Genomic DNA, 13,052 nt, shown 5'->3' on the forward strand with positions numbered 1-13,052 from the left:
AAAGGATTTTGTACTATTGGGAGATAGGGCTAATGGCGGGGGTCTGCGCTGTTACCACTTTACACCAGGAGATGGCGGACATGAGTAACTTCAATCCCAGCAGCATTTTTTGGTGTCTTTCTACTCAAAGTTTTAGAGTTTATTGAGTTTGAAAGATGCACGCCCGGTCGAGGAGACGAGTCGGAGCGTAACAGAGAGAAAGACAGCAAATTGTAGTGAGAATACTCACAATGCTGGGAGGAATAGAGGAATATTCACCCTCTGCCATGACTTCCACATGTAGCGAAGCAAATGCTTTGCCTCACTGTGTCTCCACCCCATCGGAGAGGGAGTAATTGGCGAATTAGATTTTGGGAGTGATCTGGATCACTGTCTGGATCCAGGAATGTTTTTAAAGGATTCTTCACTATTGGGAGATAGGGCTGATGGCCGAGGTCTGCACTCTCTGAATGCTTTTCTAGTTTCTGTTTTTCTTTTGAGGGTGCCAGGATAACCTTTTGAGGTAAACTGCCATCCACCCTCATAGAACTTCACTTTAAGGATGCTCCAGAGGTTCTCAATACGGTTGAGGTCAGGGGGTGATGGTGGCCACACCATGTTTTTTCTCCCTTTATGCCCATAGCAGCCAAGGCATCAGCGGGATTTTTTGCAGTATGGGATGGTTGGTTGTCTTGCATGAAACTGATTTTACTCCGGAAGGCACGGTTCTTCTTTTTATACCATGGGAGGAAATGGGCAGTTAAGAACTCTACATATTTTGCTGAGGTCATTTTGACACCACCTGTCACCTTAAAGGGTCCTACTAACCCACTTCCTCTGATTACAGCCCAAAAACGTGACTCCATCACCTCTTTGTTGACGTTGCAGCCTTGTTGGGACATGGTGGCCATCTAGCAACCATCCAGAACTCCATCCATCCGGACCATCCAGTACAGCACGGCATTCATCAGTGAATAAAACTGTTTGAGAATTAGTCTTCAAATATTTCTGAGCCCGCTGCAATCATTTCTCCTTGTGGGCACTGGTTAAGGGTGGCTGAAATACAGCTTTACGCACATCAACAAGCCTCTGGAGGATCCGGCATCGAGAGGTTCTTGGGACTCCAGAGGTACCAGCAGCTTCAAATACCTGTTTGCTACTCATCAGTGGATTTTTCACAGCTTCTCTCAAATATACGGACTTTGCCTTACAGAAACTTTACTTAATAATACTATTTACTTATCATAATATTATGAGAAATATCCTGTGTTTTCATACCTTTTGTGAGATGCTGCACTATTTCAGGCTTTTCATCTGCAGAAAGATCTTTCCTTTCCTTATAGTGCATGAGATCTGTGACTTGCTTGATATTGTGGAACATCCTCCTTAAATAGTTTAGGTTGAATTTGGCTCACCTGACAAACTAATGACAAAACCTGTCTGAGACTGATGTCAGTGATGGAAACTGACAGGAGAAGCAGCACAGTTTAAAAAAATTTAATTGAAAAACTTCCAATTAAATGTTTGTTTGAGTGGAATCATATTTGCATAATTTGAAAGAAAGTGTAATTATCACAACACGAGAATTTTGTTTTTTTAGCATTTGGCAATTTTGGATGAAATTAATGGACTATGTGTGCAAAGGTCTTTTAGATTTTCTGAACCTTTTAGTAATATTGAGCCTAAAATGTCTACCATAAGTTTAAAAGTACCAGATTTCCTGCTAATGCGGGTGTAAATTGATGTAATCAACGCTGCAGGGGCTTCATACAGAGCTGTGTGGGGAATTCTTTTTGGGGTTTGTGTGCTGTGTGTTTTGTTTAGGACAGAATCAAATCAATCAAAGAAATGTTATAATCACATCAACCTCAGCGGGGAAATCTTCTTTGTGCTGTAATCTTATTGTGTTTGTAATATTCTCTCACCCCTGATACTCTGAACAAATTGAAGCATTGTTGGAGATCAGCATAAAGGGGCACATCAAGACCTCTAACCTGCAGCTTTGTTTGACTGTACACTGTAAAAGTGTTTTTTATGAGTGTAACTCAGCTGAACCTCTGTGTTTTCAGAGGGGAGTGATGATCAACAGAAAAACCAAATTACCACCAGGCTCCATCCCTGAACAGATCTGTCTGTCCTGACACTGGACACATCTCATTCTCACCACAGCTTACTGGGAAGCTGTTGCCATGACACCCGGGGGCTGACGGACAGCTGTCACCGTTAGCTTGTTTGTGCGTCTGTGAGTGCTAACATGTGAGTGTTTGTTGCACTGTAACAACAGACATGACATTTGGGAGCACAGGCATGCTACAGAGATGCTGTATGTGTAAGGGAGGAGGCTGGATGAGGGGGGAAGGGGCAGGGCGAAGGGGATTATGGGTAAGGGAGGAATGAGGAAGATGGAGCCAAAGCATAGAGAGTAAGCAATGGAATTAGGAGCTTTATGGAGCAGCTGGGTGGGAAAGGCTGAACGAGCTGTGACGGATAAACTTCACACTTATTGGACACGGAGAGACAAATTAATCCCAACATCTTGGCTCACTTACAGCGCCCGGGTGATTTTCACTGGAACGTAATGTCAGCTGCTCTTATCATACTCTTGTTGTGTGCTTTACTATCATTTTTCAAAGATGCCTACAGCAGGGATGTTTGCTGCTGATACTGATCACCTATGGGTGAGATCACCCTATTACTGATACAATCATGAACAGCTTGTTTAGCAGCTGGTCAGTCTACTTAACTTTATAGTGTAGTGCCTCCAACAGATGGCAGTGTAACCCAACAAAAATAACAAAAAAGTCATCCTTATTCAGTCAATAATATGCTTTTAATAATTTAGTTCAACAGAAGCAGTACAAAACCTCCCAAAGAGCAATGCAAAGGGGTGCTGAGACTTTTATGCCATGTTTGTGCTGCTGGGAGATGAAACAATGCATGGACAAAAGTATTTCGCCACACCTCTTAATTATTGAATTTAGGTGCAAACATTTGTGATATATCATGGGTTGTTCTGAAGACCTCAGCGACTTCAGGCGTGGTACTGCGATGGGTGCCACCTTGCTTGATGAGTTTGGTGTGAAAGAACCTGACGGGCCCACACACAGCCCTGACATCAGCCCCATAGAACACCTTTGGGAAGAACTGGAACAGAGATTGTGTGCCAGGCCTTCCTGTCCAACACCAGTGCCTGACCTCATAAATGTGCTACGCAATAAACTGGTACAAATTCTCTTAGATACACTTTAAAATTCAAGAAGAGTGGGAGCTGTTGGAGCTGCATTTAACTCCATATTAACCCTTTACCTACTGAGGCTTAAAATGGTGATTTGGACATATTTTGTTATTACGGCTGTAAAACAGTCAGGAAATGTCCTAAGTCTAAGAGCTTTGGTCCCTTTTCCCAGGAGTACTTGAACTTGACTTTTCAACATCTGGTTAATGATTATTGTACATTATATGGAATTGTCAGCAGTTTAAAAGAAGAAAACAAGAAAAACAGATTTGTTTTTCATGGCTTTTATGAGAAGAAATGTTGTTATTGCTCATGAAGTTTTGATTTGACATTTGAAATGTGAACCTACATGTTTAGAACAATCATCAGTCATTTTTTGAGTCTAGGACTCTGGGTGTGCAAAAGAGAACTATATATGCTCTTCACATACCTCAGTTCAGAAGATGCATCCTCCAAATCCCTGTCCCCCTCTATGAACCGCAGCGGCTGTTTAACCGTTCTTGATGGTCTTCCTGACATTATAAATGTGTGTAATAAAACACAGACAACCAATGCCACTATCTAACGCTATTTTTTTGAAAACAAAACACCACTCTCGCTCTCCTTTTACTCTCTTTCATCACTCTCCTATCTCACTTGTCTTCTGCCAAAGCTGCCATTTTCGCGGTGCTGTTCGACATTACCATAATATAGATACCACAAATCATATATTGCCAGAAAGCACAGATTGTCAGCTCTCTGTCAACGCTGGAATTTTTTAAATTGAGCAAACTTTCAAGGAGTTACGGTGTTGAGAATCCATGTAGCTGTCTCTCCAAACTTCTGGTGTATAGTTATGAATGCCCACGTTATATGGTTGTGAGTACTGTAATGAACCACATATGTGCACATGCCCACAATTCTCAGCTTTCCAACACCATTGGAATTTTTCAAATTGAACAAACTTTGACAGAGTTACGGTAATAATACTCATCACACATCACCGGTGCTGGCTCTGTAGGTAAAGGGTTAAAGTACATTTATTTGAATATGATGTTATTACAGCCCCGGTTGGTGTAACGGTCAAGTGGCCAAATACTTTTATCCATTTAATGTGTAAAGCAATATGATGCATAGGTCTGACAAAGTTATTGGTGGAGACATATAATTATTTGAATGTATACTTCTGTTTGGCCTGAACAAACACTATTTACTTCATTTAAATGAAAGCCCAATTGTCTGGCTTGCACCTCCTCATGAACTTTCAAACTAATGCCATCATGAATTTGGACCTGGATTTAGAGAGGACATTATCTTGCATGCTTTGTGAGTTGTGCCAAATATTTGCTTTTTCCTATGAAAAATAGCATTTGAAGGAATTTACCACGTATCAATCAATGTAATGTAAGAGAGCAAAATAACGCCCTCTGCAGTGTCTCCATTGTTGTGATTGTTTGAACTGTAGAGCTGTCCATGGTGCTGATAATGTGACTGTCATGGTTTCACAGTTTAATGGATTATAACATGCAATGATTTCTGACTGAGGCCTCAGACTGATTGTGTTTGACCTATTAGCTTAAACTATTTTTATATTTTTTGCATATGTCATTACCAATCATGTACTGTAAATTGGCTGAATCATGGAGTGCTGCTGTGGGTTCCTGGTGTGTCATGATGTCATAATGTGTACAAAAGGTGAGCCAACCCACTGTTACTACTTGCTGCATGTATCATGAGGGTGCATGCACTGCACACTTTAGGTGAGCACATGTAATATATTTGATACAGGTACATGCTGATAAGAGAGTGCAGCATGGAGGAAAATAGATAAATGACTGTGGGATTATCTTTGTGGTCTTCACACTCATTTCTTTTCTTCTTTTTTTACTCATTTCACTTTTACAACTGCAATTTCAAGTGGACATACAACCACATATTTTATGTAACAAGCAAATTACAATGACGACAGTTTAGAAACCAATCAAACTATTCCATTATAATGGAGCTAAGCAATAGTTCAAGCAAGAAGACTATTTCTACTCATTCATATCTCTCCCTTCCTCCATTCTTAGTCTTCCCACTCTGGTGATCAGCTGATTATGGGTGTTCACTTTTTTAAGTACTAAACTAATCTGACTGTGCCACAACCTCGTTCAACCAATCATCACGCATCAGTCATATTTTAAATCTGTCATTCTTTCTTTCACAGTCAGCCTGTCGTTTCAGTATGGATGCTGCAACCCTCCTCCACCCCAGCCACCTCCATTCTGTTAATCAGCATGTAGTTCAGATCCTCAGGTCTTCTGCTCATCTCATCCAACATACTTCATTCTCCTCCTCCAAGCCACATCATTGTTTCCTGGCTGGCTCCTCAGAAGTCTGCTCCTTATCTGATCCTGCATCCCTCATCAATACCACCACCAGTGTCTAGACTCCATTGGGGGCATCCTTTTCCTGCCACTACCCCTTCAAGTAGATGAAGTCATCACAATGGGGTCTAATTGCCAAAGGCTTTGCACATTTCTCCATCATTGAATATATAAAATAAATGATTGTTAAACCCTTTTATGCAATACAACATCAACATAGAAACATGTTGGCAGGTATATTTTTTCCTTCAGTGCAGTTTAGATCAGTGGTTCTCAACTGGTTGAGAACCACTGGTTTAGGCAGTTTATGCAATTGCAACAAAGAAAATTTCACTTATTTACAGTCTTGAATTCCCATTAAACTCTTTGTTAGAATCTATTTTTTAAACATGTTAAACAGCCACAACCAAAACTGCATTTGTCTGTCTCCATACACCACCTATCTCCAACCTTTATCTCTAAAGATGTATCTTTGTTCTAAAAAGGCAAAGATATTTCTCCAAACATCAGGATCCTATTCAAAGAAAAATTAAACAGTAGGCAATTTTGCATTTTTGGGGGCTACTTTCAGCAGCAAATTTTATCCCTACTTGTTGCTCTAAATGTTAGAGGACACTTAACAATGTGTTTAATGTTGACTAGATGAGTGATGTCAACCCACTGTGTATGGAGATAAATAAGATGTAAGCCTGCCAAGAGGAGGATCACTATTTGACTATTGGAAAACAGTAAGAAAAGAGGGGGAAAAGGGTGTTAAACCAAAATAAAAGTTTATTTTCAGAGGTACTCTGTATTGAATTTTTAGCTCTGATCATATAAATGTGTCCCTGAGGGTCCCAGTAGAAGGCTGCTAATTGCCTGTTTTAACTGGGCCAGCAGAAGCTCTGCAGAGCAGAGATATAAATGTCCCTGATAACTTGCCCTGATAGCAAATTGGTGATTAGGTTACAGACCTACATTATTAGTGGTTTTTCACTTTTCACTCATTAGTTCTTTGTGAGGATGTTCCTGCTCTCCTGAATTGTCTTCAGCAACAAGTGGCAAGCTCTCCTTACTAAAAGTATGTAGTATTTGAATGAGGTTTGTTACAGTGTTTTCATCAATGACAGCACAGCATCCATTGAAAAAAAAACATCAAGAATACATTATGTTGAAATAAAGCCTTTTCTGTGTTTTTTACAAAATGAAATGGGTCACATTTGGCATGAAAACTGGCTTTTTAAAGGGTTCAATCAGCTGAAATGATTAAATAACTGATTTTTCTACACAGGACTGAAGTTGATGAAAAGATCTGAGTCTGAAGTGGAGGAAAATATTAATTTATATTAATGTTATGGCAGTTTTTCTGTCACTTAGCAGGAGCATTTTGTGACTACGGCCTGAAACATGCTGCTGATTAATGAGGTTAGGGTTAGCAGGCCATTAACTGGTCGTGAGATGTTCTGAACTACTCTTTTAACCTACAATGCCACTTAGAGCTACAAAGCTGCTGATTTGACTGATTCAGAGTTAGAATGGACACGTTGGCAAACTGATCACAGCACAAATAGTTGCGAGCGCCTTTTAGGAGCTGAAGCTTTAAGGTCATGAAAAACACCATCGATTGTTTACTAAATCCTCTGAGACAAAGCCGTGGGCTGCAGTGTCCTCATTTTAAACTCATGGAAGCACGAGTGAGATGTTAGAGCGCTGATGCTCATCTTCAAGATTCAGCACTAAACCAGCTCCTCTGTTGATGCTCAAACTGACTTTCTCTCCACAAACCCTCCTCGTTTGAGTTTTTCTGAAGTATGTCAGAAGATACGATAGCGATGTTCACGTTTCTGCTGAAGCAAACTGTCCTCCCCCGTCTCTCCAACCCTTCTTTCATCTCCTCCTTCGCTCCAAACCCCTCATTCTCTGCTTTTATACTCTCCTCCTCCTCCTCCTTCTCTCTCTGCTCTTCATCATGTTTTAATTCTACGTCTTCATCTTCACATCTTTTCTATAATGTCCTCACGTTGACGTCGGACAGAGGCAGAGTTACAGAGTGTGGGTAGTGCCGGTGCAGCAGAGCGCTTGGAAAACGCGTCCATCTGCCAAGGAGGAGGTGGCGGAGGAGGAAGAGGAGGAGGAGGAGGAGGAGGTGGAAGAGGGCAGAGAGCATGTGTCTTAATCGGGATTGACAGTAACATCGCTCCAAGATAAACGCCCGTCACACTTTAATCCTCCAACGATCACATGCTCCCTCTCTCACAGATGTTCTGACACATGGTGCTGTTTCTGGATGAACTTTGTCAGGTGGACATGGATTCATCTGACATATAATAAATCCTTCAGTGGGAGCATGACACATACACCCTAAACATACAAACTCACACCAGGAAGGAAAGTGTCCATGTGCAACCATAGCAACAGTTGCTGTAGCTACACTAGGAAGCCAGATTCCTTTGATGGCATGTTTCCCAGAGGAGCCCGTCATACATCATCCCGCGTGGGGGGATGGTGTGAGAGGATGTAATGTATATACAGTGAATGAAGACCTGCTGAACGCTGCAACAACACAGTCTGAGCTCCACGCAGACAACACTCATCCAGCAGGCTGTGCTTAAAGGGAAATTCAGCCAAAAAAATGTGAATAGACAAGGAACAAACATAAAGGTCAAATAGCTCTGTGCACGTGCAGGTACTTTGGCGTTCATTGGCTCGAGATTTGAGGTGGTTGTTATATCTCTGCTTTCCCATCTTATGCAAAAACTTCAGTGTCAAAGCCTGAATAAACTTTACCATTGGATACACCTCTAAACTCCATCTGCAACAATCACAACCCCATGCTGAAGCAGACTGAGAGAAGAGTGAAAAGTTTTTTCCTTCATCAGAAACTTTCAGTGTGGCTCTCTGCACTTGCTTTAATAAAGACACGATGTCCAGTTTTGACTAAACTGACGCTGTGGCTACATATGAGCTAATCACTAGCAGCAATTGTATACAACCACTCACAGTATAACTAACCACCATCCCGTAACGATCACAAACTCACGCCAAAGCAGGTCGGCAGTAGGACGAAAACATATGCAAACTGCTTCCAGCACAACTAATCCCCCGCCCATAGCTACCGCCTCATTCTCCTCAAATGACACTGATTGGCCTGAACAGTGTTCTGTTCAGCACAAATGTTGTGGATTGGAACTTTTAAGATGGATTTGCCTGATGACGTGGTGGAGTCTGCCAAATCCATCTGCTTTGCAAGGTGAGAAATACTCTCCAGACTAATTTAAGACTGTCATTGTACTTGAAGCCTTTAGTTCTATCTTAACGACCGACTGCGTGACACCACCAAACAGTACCTTTGTTTTTAAATTATTACTGTTACCTTAATTTCCTGCACTTCAACTGCAATTGAGCTTTGCACTTTTTACATTTTTATCCTGTTATTACTAATCTGCCTCCTCTCAAGGTTTGTTTTACAAAGCACATCATGCCTTTCATCTTTAAGCACCAACACTCCACTGAAGTTTGGCAGCTTTGTGCAGTTTACTCTTCTTTTGTGTCCGAACGTGGAGATTCACCAATCCTTGTCTCCCCTCTCTTCTGCAAAGTGTGTTGTTCTCATCCTGACTAGGGGCGGGTCCAGTGGTAACCAGGGTCTATGAGGGGAACCTGAAATCTAATACACCATCCTAAAATCCTTAACAATCACTGGCTGTTTGTCTTGTCAGCAAATAGTGCAAAACCTATGGTGTAGATCATTTTTTTGTTTGTTTTCAATAAAGCATATCTTAACCTGGATTGTTTTTACAAACTTTAATACACTAAAGATGAGGTATAGTCATGTGTATATTTAGAATAGTTTGGACACTGCTGAATCAGAGTTAGGTAACAGCTTTGAAGTACTTCTTCTGTCAAACAGAGTGTTTCATCACAGGCAGCAGTGCATGTACAAAATGACGCAGTGACATCCAGTTACCCTGGTTAATGTGACAGCGTTTAGACTGTCCTTAGAGTTTACGTTTAGCTGCTTTCTTTGCGTAAGTAACCCTGCCAAGATTAATAATTAGGGTAAGAGATTGTCTCAAGAAACTGTTTTAATTTGCATTTACTTTGTCATTTGTATCATAATCTGATTATACTTCACTTCCTGTTTAGAAAAAAAAGCTTTTATTTTGAATGAAAACAAGTAACTTCTGGTCAGTTGGTTCCAACTTTGCATAACCTCAGATAAAATGAACTTCCTACAGAAGTAAAGGGAAAAAATAGCTAAATTAATGGTTAAAAAAGTAAAGTCTTTGATATTATTAAGTGCAGATTACTTCTGAAATATCCACTGACCTTTAAGAGAGTTCATTTAAGTGAAAGGAAACAGTCAAAGGAGCAACATGGTACTTATTTTCCCTCAGGTAGACACAAATCCTAGCTGTGCTACACTCAAGTGAACCTGAGTAACGCCATTCTAGCACATAACCAACAATAAGCATTTAACACTCACTCAGACACATGAGTAGGAAGTGGAGCCATGTGGTCCATTAACGTGTGGGTCCTCCTGACTCTTCTCATGAAGAGAGAACAGAACAACTACTTTGTGAAACATTTTACTTCTGTTAAGGGTTTTTCCTACCAGAATAAGACACTTTTACAAGGTTTATGCTTTAAAAACATGGAATTCATAAACTAAAGGTTGATAAAGTCTACTTCTTTGTATACATACTAGTAAAAATGGGGCTTTACGGTGTGAATTAACACCAGCAGGCCTACAGGAAAAGCAGCACTGAGAGCTCAGTGCTCATATTCACATGTGAATCTGTTTACCCGTGTTTGCATATTTAGTCCCTTTTTTCCCTAAAATTTACAGATTAGAAAAAAGTTGAGGCTTTAAAGAATTTCTCTTTATTTACAAGTATTTAAACTTTAAAAAAGGAATTTCATCTGAATGTTGTAGAGATATTTTTAGTCTAACCCACAGAGTGAACTCATTAAACTAAATGACTTTCTCCAGAGAGAGGTCAAAGTTAAAGTGCAGACAGCATGATCTGTGAAACCAGCAGACTAATGGAGACATTATTTCCAGAAGAGATGTTTCTGTTAAATTTTGTATTCAGCTAGTGAAGCTTTATTTATTCAAGAAGACTCTTTCAGGTCAATAAACCTGGCACATTTAAAAAGAGAATTCAACCTACTGAGCTTCACACTCCTACAAATTGAGAAGCAAGGATGCAGCCAGTGTTGATAGATAACCCCTAAGAACCTTTTTTGTTTAAAGGCATAGTGCACTCCACTGCCTGGGGGCTCTCAGGTAAACAATAACAAAAAATGATGAGACACCTCAGCTCTGCCACCTCTGCTGCTCACTTGTTTTTCTTTTTTAATTGAGGCTCGATTCAGTAAAAACTGCACTGTAAGGGGGGTCCTAAACAAACCGTAAGCCACCTTTTGTTCCATGAATCTCACATTTCATCCTATCCTAACTGCGCCAGCAGCAAAGGTGTCAACAACAAAATCATCTGGATACACTGACTACTACTGAAGTATCCTGACTGCCCATGAACAACACAGTGTGATGTATAGCCAAGTGGGAAGCAATTTTTTTCCCCGTCACCCTGTTCCTATTTTCCACTCCTTTGCCTGCATTGGTATGGACAAAGAACAAGGAAAAAGGAAGATGATAACGAACCAGGAGTGTTGGACTAGACATTTTTTTTAGGATTTTCTCCCACTTTTCTCACTTAAAAGAGCTTTTTAGCTTGTTTAACCCTCTCAGCCCTGAGCTATTTTAAACCATTTTGTCTCATCTGGACTTATTATCCTGAAAAGCTTGTAAAGCATCAACCCCATGGTGTCCAGTAAAGCTCTTAATATTATGTTTTTCATTATAACCTGAGCTTTAAGAATGTGTACTGCAGAATATCACTGGAATTTTTTAAAAACGCTGTGGGACTATAAAGACGAGCAAAAAACTAAACAGAAATGAAACCTCAAAGATTTTTATGTGTGACACACAGTAACTTTTTTATATTGGCTGTTTTTGAGCCATTATTCAAAGCAGTTCCTGTCTGCAGTGACACAGAGGGCCACGTCACAGGCTCTCTGTCTTCTGTCTCTCCATTATGAGCTATTCAGGCTATCTCAACCATAAGCTTAGTGTCAAGACATGCACAGTTTAAAAAAAAACATGATACAATAATGAAACTGCCTGCCACTGGTTGTCACAGTCAGTCACAGTGTATTGTGGGAAAACAATATTATGGGTTAGCATGCTAAGCTAGTGGCAGAAATGACTGAAACTGATTAAAAGATGAATAAATAGATGTTCAATGTCACAGTTACATCTGGGAAGGTCACTCAAGTTCCAGGCTTCCAGGAGATATAGGGTTCAAATTTATTTAGCTTTTTGTTACATGTGTCTCTGCTTGACATATACGCAATGTCAGTCTCAGGGGGTTAAAAAGTGGAGATAGCTGTACATTAATAATATCCATATGAATGTTTGAAATATTATATTCTGGCTTGGATCAACACAAAGGCAAAACTCTATGGCACTAAGCACTACATGTCCATTTCTTTGCCTTTAAAGTATAAGCACTACATGTCATGTGACTAATGTTCAAAGGGCAGAGACTGAAATATTTAATATGTCGTGTTTATCAAGCAGCACTGCATGCTTGCTTTCTGTATCTGACACTTGCATGCTGTTGGACATGATGTCATGAAGTAGAAAAGTTGTTAAAAGTGGCCTGACTGATGCTGCAACCTGCCCACAAAACCATTATGGAACCACTTGCAGTGTGAACCAGGGAGGCCACTTTTAACAGCTTTTCTCCCTCATTATATGAAATTCATGCAAGGAAACTAACACAGCATTCCATGTAAAGGGCAGTTTTGTTGACAAGGAGCTCTAAATAATTCAAAAAGAAGCAAGGAGTGGATGTGGGCAGAAATGTGCATTATGTCTCTACTCAGCTAGGAAATGTCTTGTGGGGCCACACCATAATTGGAGGATAGAGCTACTCACTACAGAGGGTGCTTGAGCAACAGATTGTGCTACTCATGGCAGTGATTATTCACGGTCCAGTTAACTAACCTGACTAAGCCTCACTAGTTAGACTGTTTCACATATCCATTGCATGGGATTTATTTCACAACCATCTGAGCTGCAACCTATATAAAGTATATTAAGGGAAGTCAAAACCTTTAAAACAGGGATGTCCAAACTATGGCCCTGGGATCAAATGTGGCACAAGGTCCATTTTTGATCAGCTTGCAGCACAGTAAATAAAATGAAATATGGCCCACATGAAGCATGTGCCTGATTGTATTGTATTTCTTAGTTCCAGCACAAGGAAGAGCTACAATGTTAATTTTGTAAACAAACATTTTGACAAGAAGAATTTGTTGATTTTTTGTTACTAAATTGAGACAACACTGAATGGTAAACATGTTGAAAACCAAATTATAAATGATATCTTGATTTATAACTAAATTAGTAATACACAGATAACATCCGAAACCATAATCCG

At 40.2% G+C, this 13,052-nt stretch overlaps 1 protein-coding gene across 1 annotated transcript in view; it reads right to left on the reverse strand.

Annotated features, from left to right (window-relative positions):
• Positions 1–13,052, reverse strand: part of LOC121506994 (SH3 and multiple ankyrin repeat domains protein 2-like) — a 351,623-nt gene that overhangs the window by 188,268 nt on the left and 150,303 nt on the right. The window lies entirely within an intron of this gene.

This window comes from Cheilinus undulatus, linkage group 1, assembly GCF_018320785.1.
Source record: "Cheilinus undulatus linkage group 1, ASM1832078v1, whole genome shotgun sequence".
Lineage (NCBI taxonomy): Eukaryota > Metazoa > Chordata > Actinopteri > Labriformes > Labridae > Cheilinus > Cheilinus undulatus.